Source organism: Dermacentor albipictus, unplaced genomic scaffold (genome assembly GCF_038994185.2).
Source record: "Dermacentor albipictus isolate Rhodes 1998 colony unplaced genomic scaffold, USDA_Dalb.pri_finalv2 scaffold_54, whole genome shotgun sequence".
Taxonomy (NCBI): Eukaryota; Metazoa; Arthropoda; class Arachnida; order Ixodida; family Ixodidae; genus Dermacentor; species Dermacentor albipictus.
In genome coordinates this window covers 532409-559276 of record NW_027225608.1, presented here as the reverse complement: position 1 = coordinate 559276, position 26868 = coordinate 532409, and the positions used below count along the sequence as shown (strand labels likewise).

The 26868-nt window shown below is 45.6% G+C and overlaps 1 long non-coding RNA gene across 1 annotated transcript in view; it reads right to left on the bottom strand.

The window, feature by feature from the left end:
- Positions 1-5043: 5043 nt before the first annotated feature.
- LOC139053014 (uncharacterized) overlaps positions 5044-26868 on the bottom strand; it is a 41858-nt gene continuing 20033 nt past the window's right edge. Inside the window, exons 4-6 of the long non-coding RNA XR_011510166.1 lie at positions 21754-22044; positions 17102-17384; positions 5044-5145 (exon numbers count right to left, since the gene is read on the bottom strand). This is a non-coding gene — a long non-coding RNA (uncharacterized lncRNA). The remainder of the gene's footprint in view (positions 5146-17101; positions 17385-21753; positions 22045-26868) is intronic.

Sequence of the window (26868 nt, the reverse complement as noted above, 5' to 3'; positions counted from 1 at the left end):
CATCAGACCAGACATAAAGAGCTATGGTTGGTACCCACCGCCAGAACTTCCTATGGTGAACAATCTGTCTTACACAATACCTTCGCTGCTAAACATATTAAACCGACAAGATTTTGATTCCTCGTGTAAGCAAAACTGTGTTAGCAGACGATTTTGCATGCTTATTTATTTGAAGGACTAGTATACGCCTTCAATTTTTTTTCTGTTCTTGTTCACCGCTGCCGTTTCATGTTGTTGACAAATTGTACTACCATTTTACTTGTGCAATCGATTGCTATTTTGTTTCTCTTATTCTGTATTACTTGTCACTCACGACGCTTGTCCACTTTGAAGTCGGTGCAGCGGTGCTCAAAAAACAGCCTTTGATATCCAGCGATCGGGTAGATCCGCCATTTCAGCGGTTGTAAAGTTGTTGAAAGAGGACAGTGATGACGAGGTCGCTAGGTAGGCTGGTTTTACCCTGTCTATCGCCAAGACTTCTTAACGTTCTTTGAAATCGATGGTGACAAGTTTTTTTTTTTTTCTGTCCGCTCGAGTACCTTGAAAGAGCCGTTACAGGGAGGCTTGAAAAGGTAGGATGTCTTCACGCCGTACGAAAACGTGCCTCACTGCAGGCATGCCTTTGCTGACAGAAGCATTGCTTGAGAAGGCAATCCCACCAGGGCAAGGACGCAAACAGGAGGCAGAGCTGAACATAACTGTCTAGATTGGGCATGTCAACAGTAGCTGGTGAAACAAATTCACCGGAGAACGGCAACGTTGTGCCACAGATCACCTCCGCAGCCGTCCAACCGAGGTCTTCCTTGAAATAGGAGTGCACGCCTAGCATGACCAGAGGAAGGTCTCCAGCGCAACAAGAGCGAGCCTGGCGGGCCATCAAGGTGGCTTTAAGTTGACGGTAAAGACGTTCAGCCATTTCATTTGGCAATGGGTTATACGCGGTAGTATGGATATGGTGGACGCCAAGCAGGCATGTCAGCTCGCGCGAGATCACATTCGCACTGTCGGCCGCGATCGGTCATAACAGTGCTGGGTCATCTGAAGCGTGAGATGCAGCCACCGACAAACGCGGAAGACACTACAAGTGCCGTTATTTGAGTGAGAGGAAGTGCTTAAGGCCAGCGGGTATACACAGTCTACACAAGCGACTACGTAGCGTGCACTTCGAGATGGCGGCAGCAGGCCGACAATGTCGATCTGAATGTGATCGAACAGGGCATCAGGTGAGTGAAACCAGTGAATTATCAACTTTATGCGTTGTGTTGTCTTGGAGCGTTGACAGTGCAGACATTCGCAAGCACAATGATGCACGTCAGAGTTCACACTCGTCCACACAAAGTGGCAAGTACGGGAGCCAATTTGATCCTGTTCACTACAGACCTTTTCAAATCCTGCTTAATCCTGTTTAATCCTGACCCGTTTATGTCCTGCTTTGTCCCAAGATGGTGATGACATAGAGCTACTGAATGAAACCGTAACTAGGTTGGCTTCAGAGGCAGCAATTCAAGTGGGAGGCAAGGCACCAAGGCAACCAGTAGGCAAGCTCTCCCAAGTAACAAAGGACCTAATAAAGAAACGACAAAAAATGAGCGCCCAACTCAAGAGATTGGATAGAATTGGCGGAACTGTCAAAACTGATCAACAAGGCCAAAATAAGGGATATTCGAAACTATAACGTGAGAAAGACTGAAGAAAGCATAAAAAAGGGACGCAGCCTGAAATCGGTGAGAAAAAAACTTGGCATATGACAAACCAAGATGTATGCACTGAAAGATAAGCAGGTTAATATCATTAGCAATTTCGAGGATATAGTAAAAGCAGCGGAAGAATTCTATACTGACCTGTACAGTACCCAGAGGGGCCACGATACCTCCATTCAAAGCAGTAATGAACAGGCTGCAGAGACTCCTCCTATAACTAGCGATGAGGTCAGAAGCGCCTTGCAAGACATGAAACGGGAAAAATCGGCAGGACAAGATGGAAGAACAGTAGATTTAATCAAAGATGGAGGAGACATAACGCTTGGAGAACTGGCAGCTCTCTATGCGAAGTGTCTATCGAATGCAAGGGTCCTAGAAAACTGGAAGAATGCAAACATTATACTAATCCACAGAATGGGAGACGTTAAAGAATTGAAGAACTATAGGCCCGTTAGCTTACTCCAAGTTTTATATAAAATATTCACCAAAATAATCTCGAATAGAATAAGGGCAATAGTGGAATTTAGTCAACCAAGGGAACAGGCTGGCTTCAGGAAGGAATACTCTACAATGGATCACATCCATGCCATTAATTGTATAATCGAGAAGTCCGCAGAGTACAATAAGCCTCTCTATATGGCTTTCAAAGATTACAAAAAGGCATTTAATTTAGTAGAGATACCAGCACTCATAGAGGCATTACGCAATCAAGAAGTACAGAACGCTTACGTAAATACCTTGGAAAATATCTACAGAGGTTCTACGGCTACCTTAATTCTACACAAGAAAAGCAGGAAGATACCTCTAAAGAAAGGGATCAGACAGGGAGGCACAATCTCTCCAATGCTTAGAAGTATTCAAGCCATTAAACCGGGAAGGCTTAGGCGTAAAGATCAACCGCGAATATCTCGGCAACCTTTGGTTTGCCGATGACATAGTTCTATTCAGTGACGATGCAGATGAGTTGCAACAAATGATTGAGGATCTTAACAGAGAGAGTGTAAGAGTGGGGTTCAAGATTATTATGCAGAAGACAAAGATAATGATAAACAGCCGGGCAAAGGAACAAAAGTTCAGGATCGCCAGTCGGCCTCTAGTGTGTGTGAAGGAGTACGTTTACCTAGGTAAATTATTCACAGGGAACCCTGATCATGAGAAGGAAATACACAGAATAAAAAGGGGTTGGATCGCATACGGCAGACATTGCCAGCTCCTGACTGGAAGCTTATTATTATCATTGAAAAGGAAGCTGTACAATCAACTTATTATAACAGTGCTGACATAGGGGGCAGAGACTTGACGACTGACAAAGAAGCTTGAGAACAAGTTAAGGACCGAGCAAGGAGCAATGGAACGAAAATTGCTAGGCATAATGTTAAGAAAAAGAGAGTGGTTTGATTCAGAGAGCAAACGGGTATAGACAACATTCTAATTGACATTAAGAGAAAAAACTGGAGCTGGGCAGGTCATGTAATGCGCAGATTAGATAACCGTTGGACCATTAGGGTTACACAGTGGGCACCAAGAGAAGGAAAACGCTATCGAGGACGACAGAAGACTAAGTGGAGTGATGAAATTGGGAAATTCGCAGGCGCTAGTTGGAATCGGTTGGCACAGGACAGGGGCAATTGGAGATTGCAGAGAGAGGCCTTCGTCCTGCAGTGGACATAAAACAGGCTGATGATGACGAGTCCTGTTTAATCCTGCCCTATATAACCCAGTCCTGTTTGCCCCTGTTCAGAATTATTTTTTGCTGCATTCGTACCAGGTCCCTTCAGAATGAATTCATGTCGCTTAATATGTAATTCACTCTTTAAACCTATTTTGTACACTTGTCTATTTGCGATCAGCATTGAAGACAAGTAGGTCTGCATTATGTTTGCTCCAAGAATGCCACTTTCACATACGGGTTTGCCTGGCACTTTGCTCGATACAAAGAGGAACACAATTTTCGGCATAAATTGATTAGCACTGCCGACACTCATGTGATACATCATGAACAAGTTTTGTATGACCTACAAGTACGTTCTCCATGTATGACCTACAAGAAAATGCACCCAGAAAAAGAATGTACCTCACTTTCATATTTACTACAAGTATGCAAATGTAATTCTTGCAAGTTTAGTACATGTTTGATTACTCGTACTCTTCTTACTGCAGTGCTTTTTTGCTGTAATGATTTGTTCACAAATTTACAGTAAAGCGTAATTTTGAGCTGGAATATGTGAGGCAAAGTATTGGCATGTACTTGTAAATGAAAAAGATAAGTACACTAGAACCCCGCTGTTAACGTTCCTCACTGCTGCGTTTTCCCGGCTGCTACGTCGTTTTCATCGGGTCCCGGCATAGCTTCCATAGGATCCAATGTATAAGGAACCCCGCTGTTACGTAGTAGCTGTGTAAACATTCCCGCGTGATACGTCACAACTTAGCACCCCGAACCTGCCTGGACTACAGCAGGCAAGGCACGTCAACCGCCATTTTAGCTTTTGACAAGTTTTGGCCTGGCTTGGCTATAGAACTGGCTGCAAGAAGCCGCATGCCAGTTAGATAGGCCACCACTAAGTGGCCATTCGTGAAAAATGCTCTCACTATCATCACTGTGATTACAGTCACCGCATGGTTTTTGGACGAGTCGACTCACGGAGGAAGGAAACTCGAGAGAGGCCTTGACGTCACTCTTTGTGAAGCTGGAAGTTGGCGTTGCTCCGCCTTTCGTGCCAGCTCTCCTCTCTTGTTTACATTTCTCGCGAAGCCGCGCCGCGCACAACTGGGCTGCTCGGACGCGCGCGCTCCGCAGCAACACTGAACAATCGTTAGCACGTTAGCATGATTATGCCAAAGAGGGCAAAATTTCCCGCGGATATTCTTTCGTCCGTTGCCATTGCCGTGGCGCGGTGACTACGAGGAGCACGAGCCGCATGATGCCGGGGAGTTGCCAAATCCTGGCTTTGGAGAAGCCGTCGCAGCTCTGGAGTTCCTCCTCAGGTACGTCGCACCTCACAGCGACGCTGACAGCAATGCGGCCTTCCAGGCTATTGAGAAACGTGTGGTGATTTCTAGCGACCGAAAGAAACGGCAAGCCAACATTCCAGACTTTTGTAAGTCCTAAACGCACTCTGTGGAAATAAACTGTCTATAGTGGAAGCTGCAATTTTCATTCATTTTCGGAGCTTTGCTCACTGTTGTGTTTTCCTGGTTGTTACGTTTCTTTCCCCCAGTCTGGTGAAAAACGTATGAACGGGGTTCCACTGTATACTTTACGTAGGTATTTCTGTACACCCACTTGAGCTTTCATCAAGCGTGAAGTCCTCCGGTTTAAGCAAAAGCGTGTCATACATGTCACAAGCAGCGTTTATTGGACCTTCTAATGGTATTTCGATGAACCCAGTCGGCGAGAGAAGACCGCTGGAATGTGTTGCATGGGTGAGAGCGAGCAGGGCACCTGAAAAAGTAAAGCCAACAATTCATTTTCACTCATGCAACAGGTTAACACATAGGCAAAAGCGGTTTTGCCTATGTTCACACAGGTAAGAAAAGTTCGGCATTCAGTTCATAGGAGATAATGAACAAATCTTATTGAAAAATATGTGGTTTCATGCAATGCCTAGGTTTCAAGGGAACAAGGATTACTGTGGGAGAATAAGTTGTCATAATTAGCAGGCTACTCAAACAAGTGTTATAAAACAAGATGGACACATTGTTTGATTAACAATAATTACTAGTATCGAAGCAACAGAATACAAGCATGAAATGTACCTTTAAAAACTACGACAGGTTGAGATAATAAATTACTCAGGAACTAAACCCTTATTAAAGGGAAAATCAGACATCTACCCGTTCGTAGCAATTGCTACAAAGGAAACCCCATACAGTTTCCTCAAAAGAAAAGCCTCAGAGCTGAAAAAAAATTTGTCCTTGCCCGGGACTCGAACCGGGGACCACTGCCTTTCCGGAGCAGCCGGTCTGCAATCTGAGCTAACCAGGTGGCTAGCAATTTTTCTTCAACTCCGAGGCTTTTCTTTCGGGGAACCCGTATGGGTGTCCTTTGTAGCAATTGTTACGAACGGGTGGATGTCTGAATTTCACTTTATTAATTACTTCTTTCTCGCTTGCAGGTTTCCGCAGCACTACTACGTCAAACTAAACCCTTCTGCCAGCAATGTAAATACCGTAGTGTAGTGCCTTTGGCATTGCGCTGCACAGGCAGAGGGCATGGGATCAAATCCCGGCCACAATGGCTGCATTTCGATGGCAGGGAAATGCAAAAACCCCTATGTAAGGTACATTGGGTACACATTAAAGAAGACTAGAAATCCCATCAACTTGAAGTTTGTGATATGATGATGTGAGCCCAGGCCTCAAACATACAGGGATGGCACAATGAACACAGAGAGGCTTTAAAGACACGGGGACGGGACTAGGGTAACGTACACGATAAAACACACAGTTCACTTCATGAGTGTCTGTCGCTTAGGTAGTCAAGCACAGCGTCAATGTAGGAAGGCAACTTATCGCGTGTCGGTATCAAACACACAAGGCACGAAGAGACGCAACGATGAATCTGCAGCAGCGGGGAGGCGCAGGGGCTGGAGGCCGGGGCGGATGCCCGGCACACGACCAGCCACTCGCGTGAAAGCTGGGTCGGGACGTCTGCCCACCAGTGTAGTCCGTCCTAAAGGCTTGGCTGTACCTGAACACGCCGGCATCGGATGCTTGCCCAGCAGTGGAGCAGGCCGGTTGAAGCCCAAGGACAGCCCGGCCTGTTCTGACAGCACACCCAGGAACACCGACCTTGGTTAGACGAACTGCTCGGCTCGTTCGGCACAGAAGGCCAGCCCAGGAAACTCAGGCAGTTCGCGTGGCTGCCGCTTCGGCCCAGACACCGGCCCTTCTCTTCCTCTTCGTCCGTCGCCGCCCCACAGCAGTCACGCACATTCGGCCACGCCATTCAAATAGTCCAAACTCCTATGAGTTTTCCCCGCAAGTTTAAGAAGTCGAGGAGGGCAGCACTACGGAGTATCAAGAGTCGCACAGTTCATGCTACAACTTTCATGTCACATTGATCCGGGTCTGTAGCTATTCTGCTTAAATAGTCTGCACCAACATTGTCACAGCCACGAAAATACTCTACATGAAAGTCGTAATTCATAAGCAGTAAACTCCAACGGAGTACACGACTGTTCAAGTGCTTCGCAGAATTGGGGTATCGCAGCAATTAGTGGACAGACTGCAGGATCAACAGTTTACCGTAAAGGTATACAGTCGCCGACCGTTTATTCGGACCTCACGGGGACTGCGGAAATGTCCGAATAAACAGGTGTCCGAAAAAGCAGATTAAGAAAAAAAAATGAAATCCTTTATTTCCACGCACTTATTCGGGCTCGGCAGTAGGCTTAAAGAAATCGTGAATGCGCCGTTGCACGCTGTTCCGTTTACGCGCAATCAGATAAGCCTGAATCTCAGAGAGTGTCTGAAAGCAGAGTCACTGCTTGTAAACGACCCGCATGCGACGGCAGCGTAGCACATGGTGCGTCAACTTCCGACTCGGTCATCGTCCGGCGGTGCAGCAAAAACCTGACGAATGATCTCACCGTCGTCGAGTTCTGCGCATGTCAGTACAGCAGTGTCACCACCTGTGAAACTGTCAGTGAGACGGTGTCCAGAACCGCAATGCAACCTTTGCGCAAGTCTCGGCGGAACATTTTCCGCGTCGGTAAAAAGCACATCGGAAGGCGACAAATCGTAGGCCTCCCGGCACCCGCTTGCCGGCATTACGCAGCGCAGTCTGCGCGGGCACTGTCGGCGCCATGAGAGACATGACGCGATGTCTCTCATGGCGATGACCGAATAATCAAGCATGTCCGAATTTTTGGAGTCCGGAAAATCGGTCGGCGACTGTACATGAAATTTCTGCACCGCCAAACTATGGTGAGGCACTCCCTCTCAACTGTGGAGTAGGCAGCTTCACGTGGCAGAAGCTTCCGGCTAGCGTAGGAGACAGGATGCAAACGCCTGTCGTGTTCTTGCAAAAAACTGCTCCAAGACTTCTCGAAGAGGCGTTCGTGCGCAGCACAAAGCGTTTGCTAAAGTCTGGAGCCTTTAGTACAGGCTGCTGTGACAACAGCTCCTTTAGTCGCATAAATGCCTCTTCGTGCGGTGTCTGCCAATTCAGCCAGTTCGGAAAGCCCTTCTTCGTAAGGTCAGTGAGTGGATGGGCAAGCTCAGCATAGTTCGGAACAAAGTCCCGGTAATATCCTGCGAGTCCTAAGAAGGCCCTGAGCTCCTTCTTCGTTTCAGGTCGTTCAACAGTGTTGATCTTATTGGCGGTGTCTTTCATGGGCTGTAAAACGCCTTGTCCTAACATATGGCCCAAGAAGCATGTTGGTGGGGAGCCAATTTCACTTTTCTTGGGTTTTATGGTTAGTTTGGCTGTGCGCACTCTGTGAAACAAGCAATTTAAGGTCTTTAAATGCTTGTCCCATGTTTCTGTGGCCATAAGAACGTCATCGAAGTAATAGTAAACATGAGATACATCTCCGACAACCTGCCTCATCTATGGGTTGAAGACAGCAGGTGCTGTCTTAATGCCAAAACGCATGTACTTAAATTGGTGCAGTCCAGAGTCGCATCAAAACGCGGCTTTGGACTTCGGGGCGGCCATGGGTACTTGCCAGTATTCTTTTGTGAAGTCAAATTTAGAAAAATAATGACTTCCAGTGGGCTTCGCAAACATCATCCCTGCTCTAGGAATGGGCTCATGGTTGGGAACTGCAGTTTGATTACCGTATTTCCATGACTGTAAGTCCACTTGAATGTAAGTAGACCCCCCCCATATCGCGCGACAGGAAAAAAAAAAGAGCATACCCGAGCGCACATTCCATACGAAAATTTTTTCCTAGCTGGCATGGTCACTGGACTAATCTTCACTTGTGCCATCATCCTCACTAGTGCTGCCATCGTCATCGCTGCTATGGTCCTATAATGCGTCGTCATCCAACAAAATTCCACATTTGGCCAACGACCGCACTACGACATCTTGTGGCACAGCAGTCCACGCCAAATGCACCAAGCACACGCAGCCGACAGGGAGGCTCTTTTGATGGGTCCGGTTGGCGTAAGTTCGTGGTCTTCTGCCGCCACCCACTCGTACTCACGGCGGAGCAGGTCCTTGAAAGGCGAAGATCCGGGCTTGTTTCATAACCATGTCGCACTTCACTGGCAGGGACCGTTCATGCACTTCAGCGACGTACCCCGCAAGCTTAGCTTTCAGCTCTGGAAAGCGTCCCGATTTCGGTCCGTGGAAAATTCTTCGCTTGCCGTCACAGGTGAAAATTTTGCTTTGCTACAGTCGCCACTCTCGCACCACCCGTTCAGAAACATTGAACTCGCGGCCTGCTGCGCAGTGATTCGTTTCTTCGGCATAAAGGATGGCAGCCCTCTTGAACGCTGCTGTGAATGAGGGCCGAACGTTTAGTGGGCCTGGAGCACTCATGGCAACTGAGGAAGCATGGAACCAGCACATAGCAGACAGTCGAGCGCATCAAACTAAGAGCTACAGGGAAACAAAAACATGTGGGCGACATCTGCTCTTCCATGAACTATTGATACCTCCTGCAAGCGCCGCCGTTGTGGGCGTGCTGCCGCAAATGGAACAGCGGCACTTCCATCGACTATCAACACCCCCATGAGTGTTGTGTGTGCTGTAAAACTCTTTAAAATGTTGAAAAAACCCTTCCAAAAAGCGAACAAATGCACAGGATAGTGAAAACTACGGGTAGGGCCATACAGCAAACCTAAAGTTGTAACTACTTGTAGCTCCCCCGATATCTCGTTATTCTCGCCTTTTGGCAGTGCCATGTTTTCCTTTCGATTGTAAGTCGACCCCCCCCCCCCAACTTCAGATTTTCAAATTAAAATAAAAAAAGGTCGACTCACAATCGTGTAAATACTGTAAGTTGTTGAAAGTCTACGTAGAGGTGCGCTGTGCCATTTTTCTTTTTGACCACTGCAATGGGTGCCTGATATGATGACTGAATTTTCTATGATGCCCAACTTCAGCATGTCCTGGACTTCTTGTTCCAAGGCATTTTTGACAGCAAATGGCATGGGGTATCGCCGGACTTGTATGGGCACAGTAGTAGTCAGTTTCAAATGACATTGCAGGATATCAGTCTTTCCAGGTAGATGGGAGAATACATCGTCATAGGTTGTAAGGGTAGCTTCAACTTGGAGTTGCTGATCCATAGTCAGTTGGTTTGAAATGGCGACGTCTTTTGACATCTGCGTTCGGACGAGCGATGGGTAAGGCAGCGTTGTCTTTTCAGCCTCTAGATCTGTCGCGTCATTTGTACCCCTCGTTCCCGCTCTTACCTCAAGCAATTCGCTGTTGGGTCGTTCTTCATATTTTTTTCAACATATTTATGTGAAATACCATTGTCTTGCTCCCAAGGTCAACAACATAGTCCAATGAACTTTTCGTTTCTACAACGTTGAAAGGTCTCTTTCACATGAGTACAGTAAACTCTCAGTTGTACGAACGTCGGTTTATCAAATATTTCAGAATAGCAAACTTTTTAAAAATCCCCGGCAGTTTTCTTATAGATTTTATGCAAAAATGTTTCACTTAAATGAATTTCGGAACAGTCAATATTTCAGTTTAACGAACTCGGTCAGAGGACCAAGGCTTATTTTTACAATCAGTTCAATGAAGTTTTGCGCCCTGCACTGCAGGCGCAACCGATGCCTACGGTCAGCAAACCGCCGCTCCAGCAGCAATGTAACGTCGCTGGTGCTACAGCGCCCCTGGGGCAAAGCGGCGATCTGTCACACCACCAAGCACATGGTGTTTTTTCCCGACCGGCTAGTCGTGGCATGGTTGTCGTCTCTTTCTTTCCAGTCTCGTCGGTTCCACGTGTACCCATAAACAACCAACATGGTTTTTTTCATCGGCTCCGTTCAGCCTTCCAGTTTTAAGTAACAACGGCAATTCGCGTGCCCACTTTCGAGATGAGCGCGACGAAACCGAAGCGGTTGTCTCTCTCGGACAAGCTGAAAATCCTTGAGCGCCTGGACAACGGTCAAAGGCAAGTGGACATTGCAAAGGACTATGGAATTGCACTGTCAACGTTGTCAATGATTGTGAAACAAAAATTGAAGCTTGAAGGAGAAAGATCGATCAATCCCACCAGGAAACGACTCTGCACGGGGTACTTCAAAGAAGTGGACGATGCCGTTGCAGTATGGCTTCGCGACCTACGATCTCAAGGCATTCCAGTGTCCGGCCCGATGATACAGGGCAAAGCGAAGGAATTTGCCTTTCTTCTGGACGTTCGTGGCTTCGAAGCAAGCAGTGGATGGCTTACACGATTTCGGGATAGGCATGGGATCGCGTGGAAAACGATTTGCGGCGAAAGCAAGGATGCCGACCAAGAGGCAGCGAGAACCTGGAGGGATGAAAAACTTCGCGATACTATCATTCTCGGATATTCACTTGACGACGTTTACAACGCGGATGAGACTGGTATGTTTAATCGGACTCTTCAAAACAAGACAATGGCTTTCAAGGACGACAGTTGCAAAGGCGGGAAGCAGTCAAAGGTTAGAATTACGGTGCTCTTGTGTTGCAACGCCAATGGCACCCATAAGCTCAAGCAGCTAGTGATAGGGAAGTACTCGAAACCACGATGTGTTAAAGGTCTCCCTTCACTGCCATGTACCTATAAAAGCAACCAAAAGGCATGGATGACCAGGAATGTATTCAGCGAATGGCTCCTGACCCTGAACGAATAAATGAAGAAGGCAAAGAGAAACATTCTTCTGATAGTGGACAATTGCTCAGCCCACCCTGTTGATGTCCATTTCAGCAATGTGCGTGTCGAATACCTCCCGCCTAACTGCACAGCTGTGCTTCAACCGCTCGACCTGGACATCATTCAAAACTTGACGGTGGAGTACCGACGGCGGCTGGTTAAGTAGATTTTGATTAATCTGAGGGTTGGCAGCAATGCCCCCATCAACGTCAGGCAGGCAGCCGAGATGGTGACAGGCTCCTGGTGGTCAGTAACTCTGGCTACCATTAGAAACTGCTGGCAGAAATCTGGCCTTTCCCCTGAGCAATGAATGCAAGCCTGAGGAACAACCCAACGAGATGATAGATTCCGTGATGTGAACAGAGATCTGTCATCAGCTGGAGGTCGATAGCAATGCTTCGTTTGAAGACTATGCACAGTGCGACAGTGCACTGATTACTTGTGCTGGACAGACGGATCTGGAGATTGTTTCCAGTGTTCGTCCTGAAGAAGGAGAGTGCGTTGAAGAAGAGGGAGCCAGTTTCAAGCCTTATAACTCTAGCTAAGGTTGTAGGGTACATTGGAAAGTTGAGAGACTGTGTCTCAACAGCAAGCTGTGCCAGAAGAAGTGTACAAAAACATTGACTTTTTGGACAGTTTTGTTACTTCCTGTGCTCTAAAAGTACAAGTGCAGAAGAACACAGATTATTTTTCTAAGTGAGAAAGGCAGCATTATAACTGTTATGAACCTTGTACTTGATGATATGTAGAAATTCCATTTCGCACATTTGTAACACTATGGATGCCATGTCTTTTGCTCCATGAATTGCACTTCAAACTTTTGACTCTGTATGCCATGTCTTATGTTGGTCTAGTGAATATTCAGTTTAGTGAACTTTCAGTTAATGAACTATTTCCTTCGGTCCCTTGAAGTTCACTCAAGTGACAGTTCACTGTATCAACTTATTCCTTTCACCAGGCAGCAGAACAAGTACTTTGTCTCCAGGAGTGAGCTCTCACATCTTGGCTTTCCTGTCATAATACGTCTTTTGTTGCTGCTTCTCTTCCGTGAGTTCTTGCGTGGCGATGGCACACGTACACTCTAGCCGTTGACCCAGTTCCACGATGTATTCACAAGATTTTGTGTCGTTATCCAAAAGGGGATTTGTCCACGATTCCTTTAGCACAGCCATCGGACCACGGACATAGCGACTATACAGTAGTTCAAATGGCGAGTAACCGATGCTGCTCTGTGGCACTTCTCGGTACGCGAAGAGTAGCGGGCCGAGGTAGTGGTCCCAATATCTAGGCCGCTCTTGGCACATCCAACCTGGCGCACATTTTAATGTGCCGTTAAATCATTCCACTTATCCATTTGCCATGGGGTGGTACGGTGTGGTAGGCAATTGCTTAAATGACAGAAGACGACTGAACTCCTTCATCACAGCTGACATGAATTAGCATCTGCGGTCGCTGACAATCTCCCGCAGTAAGTCCACTCGGGAAAACATATCGACGAGTCCTTCCGCAAAAGTTCTCGACTCGGTAGATGGCAGGGCGATAGCGTCAGGGCATCTGGTGGCAAAGTCAACCATAGTAAGGATGTAACGGTTGCCTTTATCTGAAGTTGGAGATTAAGGACCAATAATGGCGATGCCTACGCGAGCAAAGGGAGTGTCAATTACAGCCATCGTGACCAGTGGTGTGTGTCTGACTAAATGTGTGGCAACGTTCGTTGACAGACGTCGCACGATTTAACAAACCGTTTCGTCTTCAACGGGACCCCTGGCCGGTAAAATTCAGTAACGATTCGATCCACCGTTCTTGTCACACCCTGGTGACCGGCGAGGATCTCTTCATGAGCCAACTACATCACCATCCGCCTGAGAACTTTTGGCACCACTAGCTAATCGAGAATTTTTCCCACCTGACAGTGTGTGCTTCCTGCATAAAATGTCATCCTGTAGGTAATATTCACTTGCGCGGCCATCCGCGCTCATCATCTTGCCGACCTTTTCGAAGCGTCTCCTCACAGACCCACTGTCCCTCTGCAAAGCTTTTAATTCCCTCTCGTGCATTTGAACATCCTGGCAGGCTCACAAAAATTGCAATAGGATGATGTGGGCCCACGCCTCAAACATGCACGGATGGCACAAGGAACAAAGAGATGCTTTGGTAATGACACGGGGACGGGACTAGGGTAACGTACACGATAACACACACGGTTCATTTCATGAGTGTCTGTCGCTTAGGTAGTCAAGCACAGCGTCAACGTAGGAAGGCATCTGATTGCAGGTCAGTTAAAAAATAAAATTAAATTATGGGGTTTTACGTGCCAAAACCATTTTCTGATTATGAGGCACGCCGTAGTGGAGGACTCCGGAAATTTTGACCACCAGGAGTTCTTTAATGTGCACCTAAATATAAGTACAAGGGTGTTTTCACATTTCGCCCCCATCAAAATGCAGCCGCCGTGGCCGGGATTCGATCCCGCGACCTCGTTAGTTAGTTAGTTAAATGGGGTTTAATGGCGCAAAAGCGGCTGAGGCTATGCTGCGCCAAACACGAGGTGTTTTAAAATCCAGTGAATGAAGGAAAAGGCTCTGTTAATAATCTATATTTTATGTAAAAATCCAGTGTCGTCTAAAAATTTACGGACGTCACAAAATGGGACCAGTGGATCATCGCCTAAAATTAGAGCAGGGTGTAATGGTACCTATGTGTTGTTCATATAATTTTTTCAAGAGTGCTCGTCTGTGTGTTTCAATCTGCGTGCATGTGAGTAATATGTGTATAACTGTTAGTGGCTGTTGACATTTCTCGCATGTTGGTGTGTCTTCTTTCCTAAGTAGGTAATTGTGCGTGAGGTGTGTGTGCCCGATGCGTAGTCGGCACAAAACTACTTCGATGAACCGCTCCTGATGATAGCATGACTTCCACTCGCCAACTATGGGTTTCGTGAGATGTAGCTTGTTGTCGGAACTACGGTTTCATTCGCGTTGCCATTTTACCGTGAAGGCTTTTCTAATTGCACGGATGCTATCATTATATGGGAGTTTCGTGTTTGTAATATCTTTGTGCGCTGCCATCAATGCACATCTATCAGCCGCTTCGTTACCTGGTATCCCAACATGGCTTGGGACCCAGCAGAAACGAATTGACCTCCCGTATTCGTTAAGCACCAACATGTTTAGAATGTCTCCTATCAGGGGTTCGCACTCTGATTTCAACTGTAGAGCCTTCAGTGAGCTTAAAGAGTCTGTGCATATGACTGCATGTTTGTGTTTGTCAGTTATAATCTTTTTAACAGCAACCCAGATAGCGTAAACTTCAGCCGTGAACACAGAAGCGTGTTGTGGTAATCGAATACTTGTTTCCCAATTTTCCGCTACGACCCCCACACCCACGTGATCTTTTGTTTTAGAGCCATCAGTGTAATATTGCATGTTATTTTGATATTTGTCCTGAAGTGCACGGAATTCTTGTGTAATGTGTTCGCGTGGAGTGTCTTTCTTCTTTAAATGAGTCAATGTCCAGTCGCACAACTGTGTGAAATCGCACCACGGTGCCAGCCGTTGTGGTTTCTTGGCAACCTGGAGGACTCCATGGGGAATGTCATAATCCCGACAGTATTGCTCATACCGCAGGACAAGTGGCTTAATCACGTTCGGTTTATTTGTGTAGTGTAAGCGTGAGTTGCATTGTGTGAGGATGTTGTAGCATATGTGTTGCGGTGATGACTGAATTCTGAGTACGTAGGATAAAGTGAGTAATGCTCTGCGCTGCTGTAAGGAGGGTTCATTACATTCGACGTATAAGCTTTCGATGGGTGAAGTTCTGTAGGCACCACTTGCCAGTCGCAGTCCAAGGTTATGTACTGGATCAAGTCTTTGGATGTAGGATTGTCTGGCTGAGCCGTAAACAATGGAGCCGTAGTCTAAAAGGCTACGAACAAGAGACCGATAAATGCGTAAAAGACACGTTCGGTCAGAACCCCAGTGCTTATGAGATAACACTTTGAGGATATTCAATGCTTTATTTGCCTTAATTTTTAGTGCTTTAATGTGGGCAAGAAAGTTTAGTTTTTTGTCAAAGGTTACTCCCAAGAATTTGTATTCTTGTTTTACCGGCAGCGCGACATCATTCAATCTTAAATCCGGGTCTAAGTACAACCCTCGTTTTTGCGAAAATAGCACTGTAACAGTTTTCTGAGTAGAGAAGCGGAAGCCATTTTTCTCAGCCCACTCCATTAGTTTATTTATTGTTATCTGGAGTTGCCTTTCACATGTTCGTAAGTTAGAGCTGCGGCACGCTATTTCCAGATCATCGACATATATGGAGTGCATAACAGAGGTGGGAATTACTTTGTTGACAGAGTTCATTTTTATTATAAAAAGTGTTGTGCTAAGTACGCAACCTTGTGGCACGCCGTTTTCTTGAATAAATGTGCGCGAGAGCACAGTGCCTAGACGGATTTGGAATGTTCTGTTGGACATAAAATCAGCCAGACAGTTTAGCATTTTGCCACGGATTCCTAACGCGGCGAGGTCACGTAAGATTCCAAATCTCCACGTGGTGTCGTACGCTTTCTCTAGGTCGAAGAACACCGCCAGGCAGTGCTGTTTGTGTAAAAATGCTTCACGTATTTCGTGTTCAAGTCGGACGAGGTGGTCTGTCGTTGAACACCCTTTCTTATAGCCACACTGGTGAAAATCGATGGAGTTCCGTTTATCAAGCGTGAATGTTAACCTCGCATTTACGACACTCTCGTACGATTTTGCCAAACAACTTGTCAGGGCAATGGGTCGAAAGCTGCTTGGGGATGTGGGGGATTTTCCTGTTTTTAAAAAAGGCACAACTATTGCATTTTTCCAACATTTTGGCATGCTTCCGGATTCAAATATTTTGTTAAAAAAATTAAGGAGAGCACCTACGGATGCTTGGGACAAGTGTGCGAGCATAGAATAATGGATGCGGTCAGGACCTACTGCAGTTTTTTTGCCAGCACAGAGAACCCTGTTAAGCTCTTGTAACGTAAATGGAGCGTTGTATTCGTCGCTTGACGTACAAGTAGTTGGTAGTTTCTGTTTTTCTGCAGATAGTTTGTAATTTAAGAACCTGTTTGTATAATTAGCCGAGCTAGAGACGTTATAGAAGTGTTCCCCAAGTATATTCGCTTGTTCTTGTAGTGTTGTCTGAGTGCCTGAAGGTGTGAGTATTGGTATCGTGTATGGTGTGTAGTCCCCCTTAAACTTCCTGACCTGTTCCCACATCCTTTTGGATGTGACGGTGCTATTAATTGTTGATACATATTTTTGCCAGGAAGATTTTTCTGCCTGTCTCCGAATGTATCGAGCTTTCGCTTTGGCTTGTTTAAAGGTTAAAAAGTTGTTATGGGTTGGGTACCTGCGACCTCGTGCTCAGCAGCCTAACACCATAGCCACTGAGCAACCACGGCGAGTAATTGCGGGTCGGTATTACACACTCACGGCACCAAGAGACGCAACGATGAATCTGGAGCAGCATGTGGCGCAAGGGCTGGAGGCCGGGGTGGATGCCCGGCACATGACGAGCCACTCGCGTGACAGCTGGGTCGGGATGTCTACTCACCACAGGGTAGTCTGTTGAGAAGGCTTGGCTACACTGGAACACGCAGGCGTCGGATGCTTGCCCAGCAGTGGAGCAGGCCAGTTGAAGCCCAAGGACAGCCCGGCCTGTTCTGCCAGCACACCCAGGAACAGCAGCCTTGGGTAGACGAAATGCTCGGCTCGTTCGGCACCGAAGGCCCGCCGAGGCAGCTCAGGCAGTTCGCGTGGCTGCCACCGCAGCCCAGACGCCGGCCCTTCCCTTTCTTTTCGTCCTTCGCCGCCCCACAGCAGTCATGCACATTCGGCTGCGCCATTCAAATAGTCCAAACTCCTATCACAAAGTTATAAAAACCGGAAGAAATTTCAAGATAAGCAAACTCACAAAAGTAGAAGGCCCTGGCCATGCAAAGACCATATAAAGCCTTTCAAGGTAGGTGGCAGCAGCTGCTAAATTTCTTGCAAAAGCTAAATATAGCAGAAGCAGTTTTGGTAGATCACTTTTGCAAGGTATTGTACTATTTGGCACCCGACATGGTGGGCATCTACGAGCAACAGCGATTCTTGCACAAATCGTAGCAAACACTGTTGCACATAGGCATTGACGCGTCCAAAGCCTAGTCACACACTATATCGCGAAACTACTCGTACAACAAAAAAGAAATCAACCGGCAGTACTGCCCAAGGGCCGAGATGTTGTAGCCATGCTTTCTGCTTGATTATGTGCCACTGTTTCTTCCACCGTTTTTGACTGGCTTATCCCGTACTGATAACGCGGGTGGAGATCACTATGACCACTGACGAAGTGTAATTAGAAACGGCATCAGAAAAGGCATGGTAAGAAAACTGCAGCCCTGAACTTGTTAATAAAGAAAATACCTATAGCAAAAAAAAACATTATTTATTTATTTACTTTCGGGGCCCTGAGGCACTACAGAAAGGAGTGGGGGAAACATAAACAATTTGTGCAACTAACATTAAATTGAAGCAAAGGCATGTTGAATGGCGTTGTTGAACTTGGCAGTGTCCGTGATGGCAACGATGGCAGTGGGAAGATGGTTCCATTCCGTGCTTGTTTGGGGAATGAAAGAAGCACTGTAAAGATTAGTCTTACCTGACGGCACGCCTACTTTAAGGCAATGATCTGACCGAGATGAAATGCAAAACGGCTGCGCGAGAAGCTGCTATTTTAATGGAGGGTTGAAGTGGAAAATTTTCTGAAATAGCGATAAGCGAGCACATTTTCTACGAGATGAAAGATCGGGTAAGTTTAGGGTATTTTTCATTGATGTAACGCTGGAATGACGCGAGTAATTTGATAAAATAAATCTAGCTGCACGGTCTTGGATTGATTCGAGGGCTAAGGTTAGAGTGGTTTGCGTGGGATCCCATATGGCGCATGCGTATTTGAGCTTTGATCACACCAATGTTCAGTAAATAATTACTTTAAGGGATGAAGGCGCAGATGCAAAATTACGACGCAGGTATCCAAGCATGCGGTTAGCATTATTACAGACGTACTCAATGTGGGTGTGCCATGAGAGGTTATTTGTGATATGAAGGCCAAGATACTTGCATGAGTCAACAGGCCTTAGCTGATTACTGTTAAGAAAGTATAGGCGCGTGTCACTGCATTTTGAATGGCGGGAAATTCGCGTAACTTTACATTTCGTTACGTTATGTTGCGTTGGCCATTTACTGCACCAGAGTGACACATTATTCAGATTGTTTTGCTGTTTGCATGCATCATCTGGATTAGTAATTTTATGGAAAGTACGCAGTCGTCAGCGAAGAGCTTAATAGAGGAAGAAGTAATGCGGTCAGGGAGGTCGTTAATATAGACGAGGAAAAGCAATGGAACCAGCACCAATCCTTGCGGCACTCCCGACGTAACAGCAGAGGAAGAAGAGTAATGATTAGCTGTTACACACTGTGTTCTGTTAGTCAGGAAGTCTCTAATTCAAGATAAGACGTTAGGATCAATATTAAGTTTGCTGAGCTTAAGTATCAACAAATTATGTGGGACCGTATCAAATGCCTAGGCAAAATCCAGGAAAATGCAGTCAGCATCAAAACCTAGGCCAGCATTAAAGAACAGGTCATTGGTAAATGATAATAGCTGAGTTTCACATGAAAAGTGCTTCTAAATCAGTGCTGACAAGGGTTAAAAAATTAATCTGTTTCTAGGAAATTAACTAGGTGTGAATATATGATATGTACCAGAATTTTGCAAGAAATACTGGTTAACGAGATAGGGCAATAGTTCTTAAGTGAATGTGTAGTAGTACCTGACTTGTGAACAGGAACCACCTTCCCATCTTTCCAATCGTCTGGCAGAATTGAGCACCGTAAAAACTGTTAAAAAATTCTAGAGAGAATAAAAGAATACACGGCAGAACATTTTAGAATTTTCTATGTGATTTCATCGGCTCTTGCAGACGAAGATATTTTAAGCCGCTAATTAGATTTGTTACACCGCCCCAATCTATTACACTGGGATCCATAGGTGGGAAATTCCAAACCGCAATCAAAGGGTTATAAACAGGTGACACTTTATGAAAAACTGATGTGAAAGCATTATTCAGCACAATGCAGCATTCATCGGCAGGAACAGCGATGTCGGAATGTTCTAAATGTATTTGCCTGTTAGTTTTGCCACCAACAACGCTCCAAAATTTACGAGGGTTACTGCACAAGTGCGAAGGAAGCGCAACAGTAAAGAAAACTTGTTTTGCCTCAGCAATCGCCCGACTATAAGCAGCGTTAGCGGCTTGATAATCTGACCAACGTATTGCAAGGTTCGAATGTTTCGCACGTCGAAATAAGCACTTCTTTTGTTGCGTAGGCGGCATAATGTTGTATTGAACGACGGGGAACGTTGGTCAGATTTACCAATTATTTTGGGTACATAACGATTAATATGGTACAGTAATTTGATTTTATACCAGTTTTCAATGACCGAGCGCTGATCAAACTCACCAATAAATTCATCAACAAAGCTTTCCATTTCTACTGTCATAGCCTGAGCATCGGCTCCAGAAAAATCACGGATACGCTTTATACTTTTTTTATACAAACACGACCTTGGATATCAAAATGGAACACTAAGTGATCCCTTATTCCTGGCTGATAACTAACTGCAGAAACAAGGTCAGGTGAGGAAGTGAGGATCGAATCTAGGGTGTTAGAGCAATTAGGAGTAATGCGTGTTGGTTGGTAGACGAGCTGAGTGAGGCTGAAATCCGAACATAGGTTTATGAATTCAGTACACTCAGACGAATTGTGCTCTAAAGAAACAAGTTGGGATTGCCATTTTATGTTTGGGAAGTTGAAATCGCCCAGAAGGAAGAAAGGTGAATTCGGATATCTTACAAATAATTTGTTGAGGATATAGTGAAGATCGGACCAAAAAGAGGATGAGGCAATAGGCAACCAATAGCATGCGTAAAAAATGAAGTCACGAGAGGAAAAATTTACGCGTACACAAATCAGTTCCAAAGAAGACGCAACACTAATAACTGAAGAGTTGAGTACATCGGCAATGCCAATTAGAACGCCTCCGCCTGAGCGTACCAATAAATGTATGCTTTTCCACAATCGAATATTTCATTGTTATTTACTTTTGCTGACAACCACGTCTCAGTGAGAATGATAATATCTGCCCGGCAATAATCAATGATAGAAGAAAGCTAAGCACGCTGGTTGAAGATACTACGTCGTGTGTTTGTAAAAAGTACTGATAGATTGCTGCAAGGGGGTCAAGCTGAATATAGCTACTGAGGCGGTGTTGGTGGGTTTGGGGCTACAGTTCCTTGGGGCGCATGCGGCTCTCGAACTGTCTCAAGTTCGCACAACGTATCAGTAGCTGCACAATAGATGTAAGTCTTTTTATTCATTAAAAGCTTATTCGAGCGTGAAGAAAAATATTGACCTGCAGCCTTGCCAGACGCAATTAACTTTTTCTGCGATTGCCGTGTTTCTCGGCAGATGTCTTCACTCATAGAAACACATTCATTCTTTCAGTTTTTTTTTCTCTGCGATAAAATGGATTCTCGTGTTTTATATGAAGGAAACCTGATGAGGCTTGGAAGCCACAAGCTGTCCCAGTCGGTGGGCTCTAGAAATATTATGGCCAGAAATGTTTAACTGAAGATGGCGTGAAACAAGGTCGCAAATGCGAGCTTCCGACTCCTCCCAGGTCTCGGACGGCTCGTCAGGGATTCCATAAAAGACCAGGTCGTCCCTCCGTGACTGATCTTCAAGATTACCTAACCTTGATTTGAGCTCGGCGCTCTCACATTTAACAGCCGAAGAAACCATGCTACTAATATCTCCCGAGGGCTGCGCACCCTCTCAAGAGATTCAACAATTGTCTCGAGAGTTTGTAGTCTGGTTGATAGGCCTGAAACCTTTTGAGCAAGTGTTTCTTCGTATAATGTCGCTAAATGCGTGCATTACCTCTGCATGACGGGATTCAAATTTTGATGAAAGCGCGGCTACGGCAGCAAGCACTTTTTCATCAGGCCCAGGGTTTAACTCAATGTCACCACACATCCGTAACTGTTTAAACACAAAAACGCACTGTTGTAACGTGGCATAAAGAACACTTGGGCACGGGTGGAACAGCAAGCATGCATTGCTAGAACGCTTAGCATAAAGGGATGCCGCTTCACCAACCTGCACAAGGATACTGAAAGGAGGAATTAACAGCCAACGCATGTCTGCCGCTCTCTCACGCCCACTGAAGGCAGCGTGGTGATGCCAGTCGCTTGAGTAGGCCGGTAATGGTGCTGTCGTTGTCGACGCCGCTGGTTCGCCCGAAGAAAAACTGTAGATGGTGCCCGGATTTCATCGATACCGAAGGCACCACTCATCCACCATCGGCGCCGAGAACTTCAGGTCCAGCGGCAACCGCGCAGTCGCCAAAGCGCCGGGGGTCGAAGGAAGCCATGTGCCGAGCAGAAGACACTGCACAAGGAAATTAAATGGAGAAATTGGCGGCCAGCGCATTTATGGCGCAGCATGCCGGTCTGTACAGAGCACAGCGAGCCGACAACTCGCTGCGCATTTGTGAGCATGCATGTTGTGGAGGTCACTGGTGCCTTCTTGAGCTCATTGCCCTTTTTAAGGGGTCAGAAGAACGCTCCGCCAAGATTGTCAATGAGATCGCAGCCGGACGTGAGCAGTAGGTAGAATGAAGTGGAATTTGCTACAAACTTACAATCTTGCCACTTTTTGGCAATATCGCAGTTGCGCACAAAGTATGGAAACTTTTGTGTGATGACGTCTTCCCTACGTTTTCGCAGTCAAGATTTTGAGACATCGGGAGCACAGTGCCAAAGCACTTCGGCATAAGAAGTTAAATACGCATTGAGTTAACACTGCGCCAGGAAAAAAATTTGACTTGACTGATATCTCGAGATATCAGAGTTTGAGTTAACATGCGTTTAATGTATAATACCGAGTCCACACTACAGCATGCCTCGTAATCATATTGTAACTTTAGCATGTAAAACTCAAGGATTGAAATTTGTTTAATACATACACTATATTCATAAGACAAAATGTTTCTAGAAAATAAAACGACAGCAGCTAAATTTAAAATAATTTCATAACAAGAAATTGTGAGATGTTTTGAGCAACAATCCACTAAGGTCAAGATTACTCCCGCTAGTTTTAAATGGCGTATTCTGCCTTACCTTCTTTACTTTTAACCAAAACTATAGGGGCAGTGTACATCCGTGGTGTTGAATGCAGCTAAAACAATTGACGCCATTCCTTGAAGAAGAGCATGGTATCGTATCAAGCAACAGCACAAGTGTGCCTTGTGATCATTAGCCTATGCAAAAACGTGAAAGTTTTTGCATAGGCTAATGATCACAAGGCACACTTGTGCTGTTGATTTCACTCCCCTTCCCTCTTCCCCAGTACAGAGTAGCAGACTAGAGCGCACTAGCTCAGGTCGACCTCTCTGTCTTTCCTATCAATAAATTCTATTCTTCTTCTTCTAGCCTATGCAAGTGGGTTTCAGACTTCTTGATGACGCAGACCCATGCACAGGTTCACTAGTCACTGTGGGTCTCCTTTCATCAGTTTATGGCTGCAAAATCATGCAGATTAAAACGTTAACCCGAGTTTGAACCTGTTAATGTATTGTTTCATAAGAATGAAATTGTGGTCACTGACCAAGTCAAGGCGAAAAAAACTCAGATTCCGGAGCAGAGACAGATTCCTGGGTTACATACACTATGGCAGGTAAGCGCGTGGGCCTTCTTTTTTCCTTCAGAAGGAGCCGACGCGTATTTGGAACATCCAGAAGGGACAACGCATGGCAACCGCAGCGCCACGCTTTATGCTGCCAGCTGCGGGGACGCGCTGTGGCGTCATGCCTAACAACGTACTCTTATCACCAGCGGTTTTGCGTAGCTTGTTGTGGGTCGTGGCCAACGCCGTGGCCAACGTTTTGTCGTGGCTAGTACGCAGACGCGGCTACGTGAATCTGGCGTAACAATGTGCTGGCGCGATCGCGAGCCAAGGGTGACGCCACTTTCCGTCCCATCCATCGAAGCGCCCTCTCCGCCCTGCCGATTGATAGGAATCGGGATCTACGCCGGTGCGACAGTTTACGCTGCGAGGATCGCTGGGCGAAACCCATGCCGACAAGATCGGAACCTGTGAGATGGGGTCGTATTCCACCACTACTACTAATGATACGCAGCGCGATGCCCTCAAGAGAAAACAAAACGCCCTTGCGATTACTGTGCCGCTCACGTCCTATTAATGCAATTCGGCATACATGGACACGGCGTGAAAGCACTGAATAGTGTTTTAACGTATGTGCGCTGGCACAAAACGTTATAAACAGTCCCGTTAAAGTTCACGCTAGATATCAATAAATGTTGCAGATATGTGCCAATTTCTTCACCTAATTGCAGAGAACTATCTCAGGCCGTTATTGCATTGTTATGGCTTCCTCCATGTCCCAATATGCTGAATTTCAAGTACATTGAAGTTGTTGCAGATGCGAAATGCCACTTTTACGATGTATTTAGTTCACCTGTTAAATATAGTTTAAAAAGTTATGTTCAAAAAGAAATTCCCATCTTTTTGCAACTGAGATAAAAAAATGTTAGAGGTGGAAAGCTGTTATAATGGCATTGTGCAAGCTAATACTTTAATTTAAGAGCACTGCTTTAAGTGAATTTCTAAAGCACAGCAATATTGCTTGCCTTTTTCTGTTTTATAAACTACAATGTACATCTTTGCAAGGCAGCCTGCCCCTCTTTAAATTCGAAATATTGGACACAGACTGGGAACACTGCTTTCCAAAACACTTGCTGAAACTTCATTATCAGAACACCCTAGTACACTACGCAGATCCATTAAGAAGTGACAAGACAGTTTGACAATTTTAATCATTGAAAGACTTAGCGAAACCTTTTTTGGGTCATTTTTTCTTGCTTTCAGACGCTGCACATTGCCTTTTAAGGCATGTTTTCAGTGTTTCTTTTTTTATGGGGAGGGCGTGTTAACATCTTTTACACCATGTCAATTATGTGGTGCCATAATGTGTTCTTGGATGGAGTCTTGCCCTTTCATTCAGTACAATATAATGTCGTTTTTTTGTGTCATAGGCCGTTTTACATTTGAGTATGAGTGTAGCATTTTGCTAAGTTTTGCCTCTGTCACCCAAGCTTGCAAGTTTGCTACCCACTGCTGCTGGCGTGTGACACATGTGACTTTTGTTCAATAAAAGGAAGTCTGTCACTTATCCTGTGCAAGGGTTGTCTTTTTGAATTACAATTTGTTGCCTATATTAGTTCTTTTGTTGCATCTCAGATTAGGAATGGCTATCATAGTTGACATCATTTAACCATATTGCACACAATGTGGATATGTACTTGCAATATATGGCCACCATAAATATAAATAGAAGTTAATAATTCAAGAATAGTGCCTTTGCATGGTGGGACAGCCATGAATTGTAGCTACAAGGTACCAGCGCTGCAAGTAGCACTGTTTGTGCAGAATATAGTTCAACTCTACTACTTTCAAACATCATTGTTTTTGTCTGCATTTGTATAGCTCCAATTCCTGTGAACAACACACATCTGGTGGAAGAGTGGCTTGCACCTGCAGTTGGGCCCAATGAATAGCCAAATTTCTGCCCGTTTTCCCGTTATTAGCATATTAGTAGAGGCGGTCGTTCTTATAGTAGCCTGTTTGCCCAGTGCAGAAGCCACTTCGGGTGTCAGGATGTTGTACACATCTTCGGCTTTGCAGGGGACACAGCATCTGCCACATAGTTTGTCACAGGCCATGTGTTTGGGGCAAGTTAGGTTTACTCACTTGCAAAGGGAGAACCAAGCTTGTCGGATAAGAATTAAACTGCCTGTACACTCAGTGGCCTTCTTCATTTTGTGTGACATATATGGTTACAGCTACCCTTGCTTTATGCAATTCTTGTCCGGCAGCAGTCCTGCTTTTGAAACATTCGGGATAGCTTTCAGCAAGCTGGACAGGAATAGCACTGAAAAACCAGCAGATGTTAATTGTCGCACTTGTCATGCAAAGCTTCATACAGTATGATGAGGACGGAAATTAATGAGGGTGTTCCTCAAGGCCTTGTAGCACATGTCATGAGTTTGGAGCAACGTGATGTATAGCACTTTTCTGATCGCATACTATAGGTTCAGCAGGTGTGGCCATGGTTTAAGTGCAGTGCAAGGTCAACAAAACAGATATCTATGAGCAGCACCCTGGTAAAGGAGACACTGGGAAAACTAATGGGAAGCCTGTTGAACATGTAATTGACCAAGTTGCTGGCTTCATCAAGCAAAGTGTGATAAAGAGAAGGAAGTGATGAACACATCAGAATGTTTTTGCATATAGACACTGCTAAGGTTCTCAGGCACGCCAACAAGTCTTAGTGCGCAGGCTATGCATGGCTAAGTACATATGCCTTCTGTTTGGACAAAGAACTGCTCAGTGTAACTGGATGAAGATGGAGTGGACAGAAATAAACGGCAGCTCCATTAATCTGGTTTCACTGGCATCAACACTGATTTGTAAGTCCGCATCGCCATACTCCGCAATGCCTTCTTGGGTGACATCAACAAGGACCAGCTTGAGGCAAAGGGTAATAGACATCTTTACAAGATAAAAATGCATGCATGCATGGAGAGCACTTTGTGTCCAAAAAGTAGGCACTTCCACAGGGGCACTGGAAACGGAACATATTATTGACAGTGGGCCAAGACAAGCTTCTCTGCTACTATACACCCAGCATTGTTGCCATGTAACGACATCTGAAACAATCCCTCTCAAAGAGGAAATCATCTTTGTGTATCCATAAAGAGAGCAGCAGGCAAAGCCCCTCCAGCAATGATGCCAGCTTCAAAAAGCCCACTTGCACATCCTGAATGCTTCCTTCTTAGACTTTGCTGGGTGCAAGCATTCTACTGTCCAAAAGTTGTCATTGAGAGCACTGTTCGTTTGGTTTCAATACAGTTCTGACATGATCGCAACAAATTTCCCTTCCTAGTTGGTCTGGAGGCTCACGGTGCTCATGTAGCAACACCATGAGATAAGCAAGATGACTGGATGCCTCTAAGCCCTTGTTTGTTTATCACACTGTTTTGTTAGTAACAACCATGAGATCCGAGACCAACAAGCTCACGTTTGGCACTCTAATGGTTACTGTGGAGGATCCATAATAAAAAGCACAAAACAGAAAATTCAACGGAAAGGATAAGGCACCATTTAACACTTAGTATTGCTGCAGCCCACCCC